Source organism: Ovis aries, chromosome 15 (genome assembly GCF_016772045.2).
Source record: "Ovis aries strain OAR_USU_Benz2616 breed Rambouillet chromosome 15, ARS-UI_Ramb_v3.0, whole genome shotgun sequence".
NCBI lineage: Eukaryota > Metazoa > Chordata > Mammalia > Artiodactyla > Bovidae > Ovis > Ovis aries.
This window is the reverse complement of record NC_056068.1, coordinates 80341988-80361008: the sequence shown is the minus strand read 5'-3', so window position 1 is coordinate 80361008 and position 19021 is coordinate 80341988. Positions and strand designations below refer to the sequence as shown.

Here is a 19021-nt window from a genome sequence, read left to right as displayed (position 1 = left end):
GGATGAGATGGCTGGATGGCATCACTGACTCGACTGACATGAGTCTGAGTGAACTCCGGGAGATGGCAATGGACAGGGAGGCCTGGCGTGCTGCGATTCATGGGGTCACAAAGAGTCGGACATGACTGAGCAACTGAACTGAACTGAACTGAACTGAAATGTGGCTTTTGACACATTTTAATAAGATTAAATAATAACATCATCTTAGAAGTTAATGTTTGAGTTGTTACTGAGGGTTTTGGTAAGAGAAAGCATGTTCACATGGCAATTTCCAAAAGATAAATAGTCACGTTAGACTAAAAGTGGAGAGAATATTAAGACTTTTTTTACATTAACTTTATGACTACCATCTCTCTACATTACGTTAGAAATAGTGCAGTGATATTATTAAGGTTATTTTCTTTCATCTTTTTTTCAGAAATGCTTTGAAGTGGCTGATTTCACCATAATATTTAAGCTGAGCTATTACCTTGTCTTATCACTCTCCTACCCACTCACCCGCCTTTTCTCACACTGATTTCTTGCCATTCCTGGACAGTGCCGTGCATGCCCCTGCCTCAGAAGCTTTGTATTTGTCCTTTTCTCTGCCTGGAATACTTCTCAAATCATTCCATATTGCTTGTTAAATGTTATCTGTTTAGGGAAGTCGTTTAGACCTTCCCTGGACTACTTTATAAATTAGTCACTTCACTCTCTCTAAGGCTTCTTCCTTAGCCTGCCTTATTCTTCACAGTTGCCATCAACACTCAGTTCTTTTATCTGCTCACCTGTTCATCTATATCCCTCAACTTGAGTGGAAGCTCCCTGTGAGCTCTAGCTTAATCTTGTAATTTAACTGGAAATAAAACTTGGAATCTTAAATTAAAAGTCATTTTGTTTAGCACTAACAACTCATTAAATTTCAAGTTGTGTTGGTGGAAATAAGCCATAAAAACTCTATAAACTTCAAGAGAGAGAAGGCACCCTAACAACCACTTGATAATGACTTCAAATTTTGTAATAAATTGACATTGCCTGTCACAACAAATATTTGACGCATGAAGCAAAAGCATCTGGAAAACCAAAAAGCTATCTTCAAATACAACTACTGTCTTGATCCAGAGGAATTTCCAAAGTTTATTGTTTCTGTTGTCATCGTTTTTCTTCTTATTGTTCCTGCAGATTTTGAATAATAAGCATAATATTGCTGATGATGATGAATAGGTAGATAGGTAGATAAATTTAGATAGACAGCATATTTATTAGACAGTTTTTGCCTTCCAGGAATTGTGATATTTGCTATTTCTTGTTGTTGCTGTTTAGTCACTAAATCACGTCTGACTTTTTGCACCCCATGGACTGGATAGCCCACTAGGTTCCTCTGTCTACGGGATTTTCCAGCCAAGAATACTAGAGTGGGTTGCTGCTTCCTTCTCCAAGGGACCTTCCTGACCCAGGGATTGAACCCACATCTTCTGCATTGACAGGCAGATTCTTTACCACTGAGCCACCAGGGAAGCCCATGCTTGATATTTGCTATAGGATTTATCTAATTTAATACTCTCCAGAACTCTGTGAGGCATGTTCTACTACTATCCCTGTTTACAGGTAGATGAGGCACCTGAGGCTTAAAGTTGAGTAACTGTCCCAAGGTCAGCAAGCACGGGCTAGATTGGGGCTCCTTACCTGAGCTCTTCATTGTCATTAACACAGTCTTGCTGTGATCTCCTACCTATCCTATATAATCACTCAATCTGAAATTTACTGCTATTGCATTTTTCTTTTTCCTTTTATGTAGTAAAGATAAAAGTTCAGTCTGTAGAGACAGGAAGCCATCCACACCATACGTTTTGTAGCCCTGATGTGCTAGTACTTTGTAACGTGTGCAGCACGTGCAACTCACATACTCATAGTTGTGTGTGAGAAAATGAAGTACCTAGATTAAATGGATAGCATCTTTTGAATTCTAGAAGCTTTATTATAAGGACATAAAAATTTTAGAAAAGTGTTGAGTGGACATGTGTAAGAAACATCGAGGAAAACCACACTGGTAACCATGAGATCTGGATTCGCAAATCAGCCTTTGTTTTCTTTTTCTTGCTTTATTGCACTGGCTTGAACCATCAATACAAGGTTTATTAGTTTTGTATTCCAAATTTGGCCACCTGATGCGAAAAACTGACTCCCTGGAAAAGACTCTGATGCTGGGAAAGACTGAAGGCAGAAGAAGGGGACGACAGAGGATGAAATGGTTGGATGGCATCACCGACTCAATGGACATGAGTTTGAGCAAGCTTGGGGAGTTAGTGATGGACAGGGAAGCCTGGCATGTGGCAGTCCATGGGGGTCGCAAAGAGTTGGAAATGACTGAGTGACTGAACTGAACTTAATCCAGATTTGCTACCATGAGTTCTCCTTGGGTACTTCTTTCTGAGCCTATGGGATATAATTTTGTTTTACATGTCTTAGTTAATATTTTTATTTATTAACTTAATTTTTCTAGTTTTATTGAGATGTACCGAACACATGACAGAAATTTAGAGCATGCAAAGTGATTTGATATATGTATATACAGTGAAATGATTGCTACAATTACTTAACATTCATCACCTGACATAGTTATAAAATTTTTTCCTTGTGATGAGAACGTGTAAGATGTAGTCTATTCAGTTCAGTTGCTCAGTCGTGTCCGACTCTTTGCGACCCCATGAATTGCAGCACGCCAGGCCTCCTTGTCTATCACCAGCTCCCGGAGTCCACCCAAACCCAGGTCCATCGAGTCAGGGATGCCATCCAGCCATCTCATCCTCTGTCGTCCCCTTCTCCTCCTGCCCCCAATCCCTCCTGGCATCAGTCTTTTCCAATGAGTCAACCCTTCGCATGAGGTGGCCAAAGTGAGCAACTTTTGAATATACAGAACAGTATCGCTAACTGCAGTCACCATGTTGTACATTACGTCCCAGGACTTATTTGTCTTACAGCTGGAAGCCTGTGCCTTTTGACTGCCCCCACCCCCAGCTCCCTCACCCTTCACCCTCACCTCCAGTGCCCCCACCCTCTATCCCTTGCCTCTGGAAGCCACACATATCTATTTCCGTGAGTTTGAGTTTTTTAGATTCTACTTATAAGTGAGATCAGATAATATTTGTCTTTCTCTGGCTGACTTATTCACTTCCAATAAAATGTTGAAGAGAAGTGATGAAAATGAAAATCCCCTTCCTGTTCTTGACCTTAGGGACATCTTCGGTCTCTCAGCTTTCATTATGCACAGATGACTTTTTACCAGGTTAAGGGCGTTCCCTCTGATTCCTAGTTCGTTAAGAGTTGGGGGTTTTTTCCCCCCTAAAATCAGGGATGAATACTAGGTTTTGTCCAAAATCAATTTCTGCATCCAGTAAAATGATCAAACAGTTTAATTTTTTGCTTATTAATGTGGTAAATTATAGTAATTGCCTTTGAAATGTAAATAGTGTTAATTTTCTCTGAGAGAAAACATACTTGGTTGTGCTATCCTAATACTTTTATTGTCAAAGAAAGCAGAGGATGTTCCTGAGTATTCTTGGCTGCCGTTAAAAACGGTCACCAAGGGTATTGCCTAAAGTCATCAGCCAGTTTTAAATGGGATTCGTTGTTCTGAGTCATCTAAATTCCTTTGTTAAAAAGAGACTACAGAGAGACATAAGCCGTGGAAGGAAGACAGAGGCGAATAAGACATCTGAGATGTTTCCATCTTCTGGGGAATATGTTCTGCAGGGGGCGTTCCCAATCTGAGTTCAGCCCTGAGGCTGTAGATCTGGCGGGGAGATGGCCAAGGACGAGAGCAGCGTGGACTGAGGAGGGCAGATGAGGACGTGCGGCTTCAGGAGACATATCTGGAGAGATATCTGGTGGGGAGATGGCCAAGGACGAGAGCAGCGTGGACCGAGGAGGGCAGATGAGGACGCGCGGCTTCAGGAGAGGTGGTGGCCCCTGCGGTACTTGAATCAGCTGATCCCCCCTTTCTCTGGAAGAGCTCTCACTTCCTTCCTCCATGTTCGGGACTCTGCTCTGCCTCCTCCTCCAGGGCTGCTGTCCTCAACGTCCTTTGGTGGCTCCGTGTTGCTGGATGTCAGAGTCATCCAGGGCTTAGTCACAGGCCTTCCTCTCCCTCCCTCTGAGGCCACTCGTGGGTAATTTCTTCCCATCTCATGGCTTTAAGTGCTTGAGGTATTTGAATAAAATTCAAACTCTTCATCATGACCTCCAATATTCAACCAGGTTGGGCACCGACTGCCTCCAGGACTATACTTGCTCCCCTTTCCCCTAGTCCAGTGCCCTCACGATCCCTTCAGCATATCGGACATGTTCTCATATCAGGATCTTTATTTATTTATTAAAGGATCTGCTCTTCCCTTTTGTTGGAATGTGTTTTTCCAGATCTTGTCATGGCCCACTCCCTAATTTTATTCAATTCTCAGCTCAAATACCTGAAACAAGCCTTCCTCAACCCCTCAACTTCCTTACTTAAAATAGCTGTTCCAACCAGGGACACTATCAGCTGACCCTACTTTTCCTATCACAGGCCTTCCTGTCCCGCATATTAAAGCCCGCACTGAGTCCATCCCCCACCTCCTGCACAATGAAGCAAGGGCCAGGAAAGCAGTGGCGCTGCTGTCTTCCCTTTTGACACACTATGTACTCAAAGAGCATTTGTTTGGTGAAGAAATAACAAATATTTGCTGCTACTTTATACATTAGGTTTTACAAATCATTTCTACTCAATGTATGGATTTTTTCCCCCATATATTTCTCTTGCAATTGTGTTACCTACATTTAAATGGCAGGGTTTTCTATTAATTTATTCACAAAGCTTAAACTTGCTTTTCTCAGGGATAGAGAACACAAAAGAACAAGAATGTTATAAAATGTGGTTGTCTGTCTCTTGCACAAAATATTTATGCTTTCTAAATCTAAAGAGATGAATTATTGATTAAATGCCGTCTTTGCTTCTCAAGTCTTAAAAATCCTTAATTTTTTTTTCAGTTTCTCTCTTTAGTTTGTGAGTGCATTAAAGGCATAGACTGTGAATTATTCATTCTTTTAGTCCCAGGGCCAGACTTAGAGCCTGGTGAATAGAAGGTTTATAATAGATGTTCCCTGAAAATGACAGAGAAATGATTCAGGGAAATAAAGAATTTAAGTACAGATTTATGTCTTTCTTCTGTAAAAATTGCCAAGGTTTTCATAAAAGTTTGTGATTCCCTATCTTCTTAATTAGCTGTCTTTTGTGTCCCAAACTTGATCTTAATTTAAATTCTCAAAAAACTCCCAACCTGCACTTAAATATATTTCTAACCAACCAACTTCCCCATTACTCACTGCAGATGGAGTGATACCTTAGAACGAATACACCTTCTGTAGGATCTATGAGACAGAAGTAATAGAGGTCCAGGACCGGTCCACAGGGATGAGGCACAACTCAAACCAAATGAGCAAGATCTGGCCATCACGGTTCTTATTCCATCCAATATGGGCTCGATGGAATCACAATAAGGAGAGAAACTTATAACTCTGCCTAACTGATGTTTATGCAACCTAGAAGATTCCGGCATGATGGTTTAGTAGGCAAGACAGCCTTTATTCTTTAAAATTAAATTTAAATAGTGCTTTATTTTTTCCTAGAGTGATAGTCACTGTAAAATGTTAAAATGACATTATTAATATCATAGTATTAATAGATATAGTATTAATCACTCTACCCCATGAAAAAAACCACAGTTTTGGTTACATGCTGCTGTATAACAAACCCCAAATGTAAGGGGCTGAAAATAATATTAGTCATTTGATTGTTGTGTCTCAGAGTTCTAGAAGTTGACTGAAGGCAATCAGGCATTTTTCACTTAGAGCTGTGAAACGTGACGACATTTTTGCCATCAGTGTTGAGGCTGGGATCAGCTGGAGTCTTCACTCCCTCACGTGGCGGGTGCCTGGCAGGGAGACTCAGAGGCTTGTTGGCTGGAACACCCGGGACACCTTGTGCGTCTCTCTCTCCCTCTGTGGTCTCTCCAGCAGGGTGACCTCAGAGTAGCGGGACCTCTTCCATGCTAATTCAGGCCCCAGAGGTGCATTCTTGAGACAGTGCTACAGGAAAGTGTACAAGGTTTTCTAAGAGCCTCGGGGATCATGCAGCACCACTCTGGGATCCTCTGTTGGTCAAAGCCAGCCCCACAGTCCTCCAGGCTCAGGGGGAGGGCCTCAGAATCCACCTCTTGATGAGGAAGTAGCCAGTCCTTCAAGAGCACGTGGGACGGAAATGTTGTCGCGTCCATTCTTGGAAAACATACCCTGCCACGGCCGCTGGTAATCTTTTGCTCACTATCCTCCCAGGCATCTCCTTCTGCATATTCTGTTTTACGTAAGTGGATTTTAATGATACACGCCTTATTTGTTCTTATTAGATCACTTGTTACATTGCTGGTTAGTAACATGTCTTATCACACAGTGAGTTAGCAGCAGACTTGGGCCAGATCCAAAGCCTCTTGACAAATCTAGGTCTCATGCTGATCCACGTGGAATAAAGAAAGCAGAGGTCAAGTGACAGTTCCTGTTGGAGCTATGGGATAGGGTGGATTTTGAGGTACTTGAGGAAGAATGTTAAGAGGATGTTTGGTAACCCATAGAGAAGCAGGTGGATTTGTAGTTTGAAGGAATTTGTAACAACTGTCCTCAAAGACGCACTAGCTAAACTATAGGTACTACAGGCGCTTCTTATTGTCTAAGTTATGAACAATTTTCACAGAATTCTCTAGTTGCATAGATTATAATCAGTATGTGTGCTACTGTTGAGAGTCACCATGGGCATCAGGCACTTTGTTTCCAAGACCAGTGCTGTGTGGAAAAGCCCCAGCCCCACAGTGACTGGAATAGGAGACAGATTTCTGAAAGTTCATCAAAAGTTAAACCATCACATCTATGCCATGAACTCTGAGCAGAATCGGCCATTTGGCAATGGGGACAACGGAATTCAGATGCTGAGGGCACCACAGGGCGAGCCCTTTTCCCCTGGAGGAGTCTCCTCAGGGCCCCTTTCTCGTCCTTGTTCCTCAGGCTGTAGATGAAGGGGTTCACCATGGGGGTCACCACGGTGAGCAGCACCGCCCCGATCCTGATCCTGTCTCGTTATGAGGGTCAGAGGATGAGGGGCAGAAGTAGGCGCCTGCGACGGTCCCGCAGAAGAGGAGCGCGGCTGTCGGGGGGGGGCCACAGGTGGAGGCTTTCCCGCGCCCCCTGCGGGCGAGAGTCTCAGGACAGCCCGCCCGCAGGCGTGGGGGGCGGGGGGCGAAGGGCAGTGACGGCCCCCGGGGGCCGGGGGGCACGGGCGCGCGCCGGGGGGCACGGGCGCGCGCGGGGGCACGGGCGCGCGCCGGGGGCACGGGCGCGCGCCGGGGGGCGCGGGCGCGCGCGGGCCTGAGCGGCGGGGCCGAGGCACAGAGGCAGCGCGGGGGGGCCCTGCCGGCACAGCGGGCCGGGCGGAGGGGCGGAAGGGAGTGAGCCAGGGCGCCGGCGCGTCTGCGGACCCGGGACGGCGGGCAGCCAGAGGCAGGGCCGGGGTCCCATGCGGCCGTCAGCTCAGAGGCGGCCGCGGCCACGAAGCGGTCACAGGCCGTGACCCCCAGAGGAAGTCGCCGGTGACGGCAAAGACGGTGGAAAGACGCACGTGCGTGACGCGGGCCTCACAGGAGACGCAGGGACTCCTGGTCTGAACACCCGTCAGCGTTCTGGGGACTGAGGCGGGAATGGAGGAGACGCCAGCAAAGGCGAGGCTGCCGAGGAAGCGGTGCCTGGGGGCGTGAACCTAAGAGGCCAGGCCGCAGGCCAGAACGGTGAGCCCGGTCCCCAGCACGGCGGCCGCGTGCATAGCCAGGCAGAGCGCGGAGAGGGGCTCCCGCTGCCCAGGTTGGGCGGAGAGTCCGGGAGGCGGAATTCGCAGATGCTCGTGGGGTTTCCTTGATGCATATTTCTGCTGATCTGGAGAAAGGAGCACGAAGTCTTCACCCCCACAAGGAAACCCAATGTGGTACTATTCAACTGGGGCCACGGCAGGGAGGTGGGCACTCCCTGTAGATGGAAGGGGAACAAAGAGTGGCAAAAGGTTACTTAATAAGGGATTCTGTCAGCAGTGCAGAGGCTCAGGAAATGCCTTAGAAAGAAAAGACAGGGGCATGGTAGATACTTCTCGATGAATATGTTTTAAGCTCTAACGTGGTTCCGAATGTGATTTTTACAGTTGGCTCCAAATTAGTGACAAGCCCTGAACTGAGGACAATATATGAGGTATGTTCCATTCTCTAAAGATGTTAGATAGCTTTGAAGGAATTACTTAAAAATGAACTAACCGGTCCCAAGACCTTTTCCACCATTCACCTTCATCCTTTTGAAGAGTCATTAAAGTAGAGAGTTTGGGGAATAGCCAACTGAGTGTTAGGTGTGCTCGTGAGAATACACTACAATGTGGGTTCTCATTCCCACTCAAATTCAAGGGACAACCCCTAAAGGACTGTTCTTGGAGAATGTGTACAAGAAAGGGAGACCAAAAATTTACTTCATTTACGGTTAGATATTAGGTGAATGGAGAAGGTTTAGGGGACAGGTAAGAACCTACAGTCTTGTGTTTTCCTCTGTTGGAAGATGGGAGGCACAGTGGACCAGCTCAGGACTGATACGGCAGGACCATCCTGCATCCTCACACGGGACACAGCGTGAGTTGCCCACAGGCCAAGTGGTGGCTGTAGGAGGTCATTGAGTTCAAGCCTCCTTGTTGGGACTGCAACCAGGAAGAAGCCTTTTGGGGTAGAGGAGGTTATAGAATAAGAGATCAGGGAGGGGCTGTCTTAGGGGCAGTCATAAAGAGATCCGGGAGAAAGCTCATCGCCCTTGTCAAGGAAATGCTTCGTGGACCAGTCCCTGAAAGGCCTCTGAAGAATCCCACGTGTTCTCACAATAGAGCAGGCCTGCCACTCACAACTCACCGTCCCCTAGTATTCCACGGCAGCAGACAGAAGATGCCCCCCTTTCCACTGCCAGCCTTCTCCTTGCGGCTCCCTGCAACATACCCCCACGCTGCAGAGCAGACTCAGCTCAGAAGGGAGGGCGCAGGCTGCGAAGGACGCGAAACTGAAGTTTCTAATTCGGCTGGGCTTTTGGCTACCTGGAAGTGAGCCTTTAGTGCCAAGGTAAAACTTATTTTTAAAACCTAAAAGTGATCAGAAAATGATAAGAACCTCCCAAGGTGTTACCCGGGGCAGGGGTATGGACTGAGTATGGTTTTCCTGGTGACTGTTGGGAAGAACACTGGCTTGAGAGGCAAGAGGCTCGGGTCTCATCCTTCTGCTCTCGTAGTATTGTCTGCCTCTCATGTTTTCTCTCTCTTCTATTATCTCCAAAATCTTCGTCCCTCAAAGATTAGAGAGAGAGCCAAGTCTCCATGTAGGTTTTCTTTCCATGAAGGAGTCAGAAGAAAATCAGTTCTCAACCCCAGGATTCTGGAAAACTGAAGGCAGTGAAAACCGGAGTATGAGGTCTGGGGTCTCTTTGCCCCGATGAAGCGTGGCTCACAGACTCAGAGAGAGAAGCTTAGAGTGGAGGCGCCAAGGCAAGAGTAATGAGAGACAAAGAACCAAGCAGGCCAGACACAGACCAGACATCTAACCTCAGGGCCAGACACGGAGCAGCCTTAGAGGGTCCTGTGAGGGTCAAGCCCTGGACTGGTTTGGGATCGACTAGCATGAGCAAGTGTGTATTTTGAGTGACAGTCTCACCGTCCTGCCCCCAGAAGTCCTGCAAAACTTGCCCGAGTCCCTGGGGCCCCTGCCTAACTAGCTGAGAGCCGCAATGCTACAGTCTAAACGGGCTCACCTCTGAAAGACGCTAGGACCTCAGGAAGTCACTGGGCTCTAGACCCAGTAGCATAGCTTGTTGAGGACAGGGCTGCAGGGGGAGACAGAGAGCAGGTCCCACGTACTTCCCAGAAGCAGGCTCTTTCTCCAAGCACAGAGCTGATAAAGTCACAGTGCCGGGCTCACATGGGACGGTCAGCTACTTCTAGATCCCTGGGGACAGTGTCCCTGAAGGGTTTTCCTCAGGATAGATGGTTGTTTTCACATCCCAGGCTCAGTGAGGTATACGGGGAACAGATGGGCTGCTCAGCTTTTTTGTTTGTTTGCCTTCGGATGCCTCTTCCCACCTGTAATTCCATGTTTGTAGCTTAGTCGCTTATTACCTTTCGTAGCAGGTGAATTGCTTGCTGCATGTCTTATGTTCCTAGTGAGATCGATGGTAAGAATTTTGAGAGTTCCTTCTCTGCTTTCTCGCTAGGGCCAAGTACAGGGAAAACAGTAAACACCTCAAGAGCCAGCGGTAACTCCTGCACTAGGCATTATGACTCCAAAGAGACGCCATCTCTCGTGGAAGGGGGTAGGCCACAATCTCCTTCCCACTTGAATGAATGTCAGTGTTGGACAGGAATCTAGGGACCCAGTGATTTGGCCCTTGGGGCTCATAGTTGCAAACTAAAGAAATAAACTCTGAGTTTTTAATGTTGGAAGGAAACGTATTGCAATGATATTCGGTCGTTCACAGATACACTGGGAAGGCTGGAAATACAGACCGTGAAATAGACAGGAAAAAGGAAGGCTGCGCATACAGTGAAAGTGAAAGGTGCCCAGTTGCGTCCGACTTTTTGCGACCCCACGGAATGCAGCCCACCAGGCTCCTCCATCCATGGGATTCTCCGGGCAAGAATGCTGGAGTAGGGAACTGCCATTCCCTTCTCCAGGGCATCTTCCTGACCCAGGGATTAAACCTGGGTCTCCTGCATTGCAGGCAGATTCTTTACAGTCTGAGCCACCAGGGAAGCTCATACAGCCAGAAAGACAACCGAAATCAGTAGACCCCTACTTCTAATCCCTGCACGTGCTTCATAATCTAGTTCAGTTACTTCTCATCCAAACCAAGAACAGTCATCTCCTCCTCAACAGGAATCAGTGCAAGCTATGGACTGACTGTATAGATATTTGTGACTAATATTTAAAATAACTGAGTAATGGAGAAAAAAAGGCAAATTATTCTATCTGTCTGATCATGACTAGGAAAAAAATGCGTGTGGAGCCAGAACCCTTATTTCCTTACCTTGACCGTGAGGCATATTTTTGAGTTCCTTCTCCTACCACCTCTATGGTCTGAACATTTGTGTCCCCTTTAAATTAATATGCTGAAACACGACCCCAGGTGATGGCATTAGGAGCTGTAGTCTTGAGGTCACGGGGACAGAGCCCCCAGGAATGGGACTAGCATCCTTATAAATGAGGTCTGAGAAGGCTCCCTTGCCCCTTCCACTCCGTGACGATGAATGAGAAAACGGCAGTCCACAAACCCCAAGGCAGACTCTCACAAGGCACTGAATTGCTTGAGTCTTGGTCTTGGGCTTCTAACCTCCAGGACTGTAAGCAATACATTTCTGTTGTTTATAAGCCACCCGATTTATGGTACTTTGTTATAGCAGCCCAGAGGGACTATGATAACTACTATCTCATCACAGGTCTTCTCATTTCTAGAGCCTGAAGGAAGAATTTAAGTCTTGATATTTTATTGGGCAGATGAAATCCCAGGGGTTTAAGGAGGAGGACAATAGAGGGAGCAGAGGCTAGGCTAGATGCAACGCAGTGTGATGAAAGGCACTGTTGCAAGGGAGATTGTTCACAGGGAGCATGGTGTCCTTAGATATGTTCAATCAACACACTCTTCTGGAGAAATGACAGCTGGGATCGGTCCAGTGAGAGGAGAAATGGATACTTATGTGCCCTGTTCCTTTTCGTCTCTTGCTTCCCATCAGCCAGCGTCCATCCCATGGGGGCCTGACAGTCTCGAACTTGCAAGCTGCATGATCTGTCCCCTTGGTGGCCACACAGGAAGTCAGGAATCATATTCCACGAGAAGACTAGTGGAGTCCAGAAGCTGAGGGAAGCTCTGCATGAGCATGCTGGGCATATAGGTTTCATGTGGGTGTCAGCCAGTGAGAAAGCTTGGAAAGAGACTGCAGAGTTCCACAGGTGAACTATGTCATTAGAAAGAAGGCGGCAATATTAGGCTTGTGTCCAACACCATCCAACTCTTGTGCTACTCATATCCATTCACATCCTCTCATTATCTCTAGCTCTCTAGTATATTTTTTGCCACACAATGAACATACTCTGAGAAGGGAAGTTCAAGCCTGATGAGAGCAAGGCTTCTCGTTCTCCTGTCCGTTATTGCCCAGGTATGTCCTTAAGGGGCCTTTATAGAGCCTTTAGTCTCACCTCTCGCCATCTCCCATGAAATCAAACACGATGACATAAGGTTTTGTCTGACAGAGTTGAGTTTGGAAAGGCACAAACCATTAACATGTCTGATTTTTTCACCCCTGAAGGACTTTTACCCTCTTGAGGGTGAATATTATCCTTGTTGAGACCCTCCCAGGGTGGTGGCAACTCTTGATCTCCTGCAAAACTAAGTCAAAAAGGTCCTCATAAAATGTCACAGTCCTCCTGTCTGTAGCTGGTGCTCCCTCCCCCACTAATGGTCTTCCCCTCCCGCCACATCACTCAGTAGATGCCCTCACTCAGGGCTCATCCTATGGTGGGTCTAGATGGTTTTCTGGGGAACGCAGTTTTCCCCTAGCTCCACCACAGTATGAGCCACGAGTGAGGGAATTCACCAAAATAACGCCCTTGTTCACACATACAAAAATTTAGCCAAACTTTAGGCGAGCTTTCTTTATAATCACCAAGCATCAGAAACAACACAGAGGTCCTCACATGAGGAAAGGAAAAACAACAATGAAAAAGCACTGCATAAAATTTACATTACGGAATGCTACTCTGCAACTTAAATATTCTACTGTAGATACCGAGTAGCAACATAGGCGGACCTCAGACTGGACTATTCTAAGTGGAAGAGGCCACAAAGACTGCATATCCCATGATTCTAGTGAAGGGCACACTCTCAAAGGCAAAACTTATGTGGCAAAATTATGGGTTATGAGGGGCAATGGGTTGGCGACTGGCTTAACTGCAAAGAAACTCAGGGAAATTTACAGTGGGTGACTGTGGTAGTGGTTACCTGACTACATTTGATCCGATTCTTAGAGTTATACAGTAAAAAGTATACATCTTACTGTTTGAAAATTATGTGCCAATTAAAAATGAAAATAATATAAAGTAACAAAACAAACATGTACACACTCAAAATATCCAGTGTGGTCCCCACGGATAGTCTAATTACTTCTTCCTAGAAAAGTAGGAAGAATACTGTAGATGTTCTCATGGAGACAGCCCTTGAGAGCATCACGTCTCTGTAAGTCACTCCTGGTTCCCATGCATTAGCTTCTGAAACCCAGCAGACTCTTGATGACCTCCCTTTAGAGGAACCAGACTGTGATCCTAGGCTGTGATCACCCTGTATTCACCTAAATGTTAATAGCTGTTTGTACATGCAGGTCTTCTTCCTGTGACTCTGCAGCCATAGCCTAGGAAACACTCCAAGGTAAAAATGAGATTGAGTAAATATAATAAGCGTTACTTATATTCTGTATAATTTAATTATATTAAAACTATAAACCCTCAAGTTATTTTATAGACATTTTTAAATTTGCTATTTACAAACACAATTCTGTGGATTTGGGGGGACAAGTAATTTTATTACATTTATTTTATAAATTCTATTACATTTATTTTACAAATTCTATTACATTTATTTTACAAATTCTATTACATTTATTTTACATTTATTTTGGTAAAAGATTTCTCCAAGAGCACAGAAAGAATGCATGGAGAATTCTGAACTTGAACCCATATTAACATAGTTTCCACTATTATTCCCTGACTTAGAGACCTTGAAATCTTTGAACACCACTTGAGAGAGCTTTTCTAATAGTATTTATGCATTATTCCATGGCTGAATTCTTTATTCCAAACAACTCTTCAGGATCGGCTGCTGCTTGTTTTTAAGCAGCCAGGTAAGCTTCTATACTCAACTGCTGTTGTTCAGTAACTGAGTTGCATCCAATGCTTTGCAACTTCATGGACTGTAGCCCCCCAGGCTCCTCTGTTCATGGGATTTTGCAGGTGAGAATACTGGACTGGGCTGCCATTCCCTTCTCCAGGGGACCTTCCCGACCAGGGATTGAACTCATGTCTCCTGCACCGTCAGGCAGATTCTTTACTGCATTACACACTTTCAGGGAAAACTGTAATTCATGCAAAAGCAGTGTGGCAGCTACACCCAGTGATTTACTAAGCACAGATACGTTAACAGATATTTTGAAAAATTTTTTAAACATTGAGAAGTTTTAAGAAGCTGCATATTAAATATCAGTAGGAAGTTAGGTGATACTTAGAAACATTATCATGGTGTTCCTCTAAAAAGATTATTGAAAAAAATAGTCTAGGTGATGCTCTGATTAGGTACTAATTTCATCTTGTTCACTACATGTGAGCCTTTTATTAGAGGCAAAGAAAAAAAAAAGGAGAGTTATATGACCCTTCTTTAAATTACAGAAGAGACCAAAGCAAGTTAGTAAGATCCAAATTTCATTTTAATATTTTCCCAGAATTTTATTTTTAACATTTTTAGCATAGCTATCCATGTTGGCAGTGATGTGGATAAAAATATAGGCTTTTGATTAGGTTTTAAATGGGTTTAAATCTTGAATTATCCTCATATCAGCTGTGTAATTGTAAAGCACCACATTTCTTCAAAAATCCTCAATTCTCCAACAGTAAAATAAGAATAAGAATGCTACCTACCTTGCACGCAAACACACTTTTATGTATTACTTTCTTAGCATTTGTTTCAGAACATAGTGTATAATAACATGATTGTGTATGTTAAGTTTGGCAAGCATAAAGCCTTCACAGGCTAGGCTTGTAAAGTGAAGTTGCCAAAGGTTTAGGAGGAAACTGATAGGGAATAGGAGATAGCATTGGATGGCTGTCTGTACAGAGGATTCTGATTCAAATAAAAAGAATTAAAATATTGTTCCTACACAAGAACAGATTTACATAAAATATTTAACAACTTGGGGTTTGCCGCTAAAACAGACCTGCAGGGTTAAGGCAAGCCACAAATAATTATTCACCTTCCATCTGTGATGCAAATATGGGATTATCGTACTGACAAAAGAATGAGTTTAAGAAAAGAAGCAGAGAAGGCAGTGGCACTCCACTCCAGTACTCTTGCCTGGAAAATCCCTTGGACGGAGCAGCCTGGTGGGCTGCAGTCCATGGGGTCGCGAAGAGTCAGACACGACTGAGCAACTTCACTTTGACTTTTCACTTTCATGCACTGGAGAAGGAAATGGCAACCCACTCCAGTGTTCTTGCCTAGAGAATCCCAGGGACGGGAGAGCCTGGTGGGCTGCCGTCTATGGGGTCGCACAGAGTCTGACATGACTGAAGCGACTTAGCAGCAGCAGCAGCATCAAGAAAAGGAGACTCTTTAAACACAAGTTAAAATATGTATTTCAAGGAATAATTTTTTTAAAGAAAACTGGCTACACAAAGTACCAAACCAGGCAATTGTATGAGTGGAGCAGGAACAGAGTGAAACTTACTGGAGGGCCTAGAAAATCTCAGTGACTTTACGGTGCGACAAAAGGCAAATTGAGAAAGACGCTTCAAGATTTCACAACTCACACGTAAAGCACCACATATTGCACCCACCTTGCCAAACCAATGTGGAAACCATCATTCTCTCCCAGTAATGTTACAGCTGACACTGAGCAGGCCATGATAAACAGGCTTACTCATTGGTTTTTAATGCAGTAGCTCATTTAACTATTCGATAACATCTTGAGTTAGATCTCATTACCATTTTCATTTTGTAAATGGAAAACTTTAGGTTCAGGGGACTTATGTTAGGACTCATGATTTCTGGGTAGCAAACAGTAGGGCTGATCTGCACCTCATCCCAGAGTCCAAGCTCTATATGTGATGTTATGCTTTCCCCACAGAATCACCTCTACTGGTTGTAAAAGTCCCTACTGGTCCAGTTATCCCATCACATACACTGTGTATATAAGTCTCAGTAACTACACTGTGAAACTCCAAACACTGGATTTGGACCAATGGAGCGAATGAGTAATTTTAAACTAAGTTAAATTTAATTTGACTTAAATTTAACTTAATTACAGTTAAATTTACTTATTTACAGTTAATACTTTGGCCACCTGATGTGAAGAGCTGACTCACTGGAAAGGACCTTGATGCTGGGAAAGATTGAAGGCATGAGGAGAAGGGGACAACAGAGGATGAGATATTTGGATGGCATCACCGACTCAATGGACATGAGTTTGAGGAAACTCAGAAAGATGATGAAGGGCAGGGAAACCGGCTGAGCTGCGGTCCGTGGGGTTGCAAAGAGTCAGACATGACTGAGGGACTGAACAACAATTTGATTTAAATTCAATTAAGACCATTTTGCTTAGGAATCACTCTATTTGGATCAGAAACTTGGCTTGCCATCAATACTTATATAAATATGAATCAAATCAGTCAGTCCTAAAGGAAATCAACCCCAAATATTCATTGGAAGGACTGATGCTGAAGTTGAAGCGCCAATACTTTGACTACCTGGTGTGAAGAGCTGACTTACTGGAAACGACTCTAACTCTGGGAAAGATTGAGGGCAAAAGGAAAAAGGAGGTGGGAAAGGATGAGAAGGTTAGATAATATCACAGATTCAATGGGCATGAATCTGAACAAATTCTGGGAGATAGTGAAGGACAGGGGAGCCTGGTATGCTGCAGTCCATGGGGTCACAAGGACTTGGGCACGACTTAGCAAAACTGAACAACAATGACAACAACAAAATATGAGTAAATTACTCACCATCTTGTTCCTCACTATTTAAATGAAAACTAACCAACCTCTAGAAATTGCTGAGATGAATCAATGAATGGATATGTATGCAAAGTGTCTAAGCTGCTATGGCAGTTGAGTGATGTACTCGTGTAAGCTTTCACTAGGATAGAGAAAACTGAGTTAGCAGAGACAGAGCACCCCAGATATGTCATCTTGGACAAATCATTAAATTTTCCAAATCTCAATTTACAAATATACAAAATCTTAAAACTAGAGAGATAGGGTCTCTGTTGGTTTGGGAAAGTTTACAATTTAATAGTTTTTAAATCTAGATAATATATTAAATTTTGTAGTTAGATATCAACAATCTTGAAATATGTATTAGCTAAAATGATATAAGCATATGGTATATATGACAGAGGATGAGATGGCTGGATGGCATCACCGACTCAATGGACATTAGTTTGAGTAAACTCTGGGAGCTGGTGATGGACAGGGAGGCCTGGTGTCCTGCAGTCCATGGGGTCACAAAGAGTCGGACGTGACTGAGCAACTGAACTGAGTTGAACTGATATAAACATTTCAGTTTCACTGCAATTTTTATTCCACTTAACACTCTTGTCCTTACTTTCACTTGCTACGGGACATCTCACAATTCCCAAAGAACATCAATAGACAACAGGATGGAAGCGACCCAATTTGCCATCATGTCCGACTCTGCAACGCCATGGACTGTCACCTGCCAGGCTCCTCTGTCCATGGGAGTCTCCAGGCAAGAATACTGGAGTGGGTCGCCATTCCCTTCTCCAGAGGATATTTCCAATCCAGGTTTTGAACCTAGGTCTCCTGCATTGCAGGCAGATTCTTTACTGTCTGAGCCATCAAGGAAGCCCTCTTTGCAGTTTACAAGGTCGTCCCCTATAATGCCTGTGCTGCTCAGATGTTCTTTTTTGCAGCCTTTGCCACTGTGGAAAATTACCTTTCAGCCTCAGTGGCCCATGGTCGCTATGCAGCGTGTGCAGACCCCGACATGATACCACCACCATGACACCACGTGCGTGTGCACATCTGATCATAGGCTGCTATGTTTGTGGCTTCCTGAAAGCCTCCCCCCATGTAGGCAACGCACTGTGTCCCTCTGTCTCTAGACCCAGCGTGGTCCACCACTTTTCCTGTGCTATTCCAGCCATCACGGCTCCGTCTTGTTCTGATAGGCGTGTAAGGGAGAGGGTTCCTGTTTATGTGGCCAACTTCAACATCCTTTTTGTTCTCTTGGTTATCTTCATATCCTACATATTCATATTTACCACTGTCCTAAAGATGCACTCCTCTGCAAGTAGCAGAAGGCTTTATCCACCTGTGCCTCCCACCCTGCAGTCTCCATCTTCTAGGGGGCACTCATTTTCATGTACTTAGAGCCCAGCTCCCGCCATGCGATGGACACAACAACATGGCATCTGTGTTCTACAGCAGGGTCACCCCAAGATCAATTCTGTGGAACAAGGAAGTCAAGAGTGCCTTCAAGAAGATTCTTTCGTAGGCAAAATTGTCTCTAGGTTTGTGATTTTTGATGTCATACGATTCATGGCAACCTTGTTTTATTTTTCTCAGGTCTTCTCCAGGTACGCAAATGACATTTAAAGGCCACACTGAATTGAATTCCTGAAGGGATATCCTTCTCAAAGAAAATTTATGTCCAGAATTATAAAACCTGAATGCAAATGACTAAGATAAAGCACAACATATCTTGTGTCCCACTTGTCAAAAACTTTGTCAAGGAGATTTTTGACTAAATGACTCATTCTATATGCATGTCCTCTACCACATACCACTCTAAAGATACATGTGAAACAGAGGCACAAATGAGCCCACGAACAGAGGTCCAGTACGTGCCTCACACGGATGCATGTATACGGGAGTGTGAAATTTGCCATATATGATGGAATGTGTCTGTTTTTTTTTTAATTTAAATAATTCAAGTAATTAATTGGAGTATTAAAACATCAATTTAAGTTTAATGCTGCTTATTTCTTTTGTTGAATTTCATAAGTGTTATTAAACTTATAAATGTTATGTGTCCTAAATTGAAAATAAAATGATAAATTTTAAATAAAAATATTTGCTTTTTCACCAGCACATTTTATCTATAGATTCATAAGTATAGCACA

General features: G+C 44.3%; 1 pseudogene; it reads left to right on the top strand.

Annotated features, from left to right (window-relative positions):
• Positions 1 to 10395: 10395 nt before the first annotated feature.
• LOC132657906 (olfactory receptor 5B3-like) lies at positions 10396 to 18969 on the top strand (annotated as a pseudogene).
• The last annotated feature ends 52 nt before the right edge of the window (positions 18970 to 19021 follow it).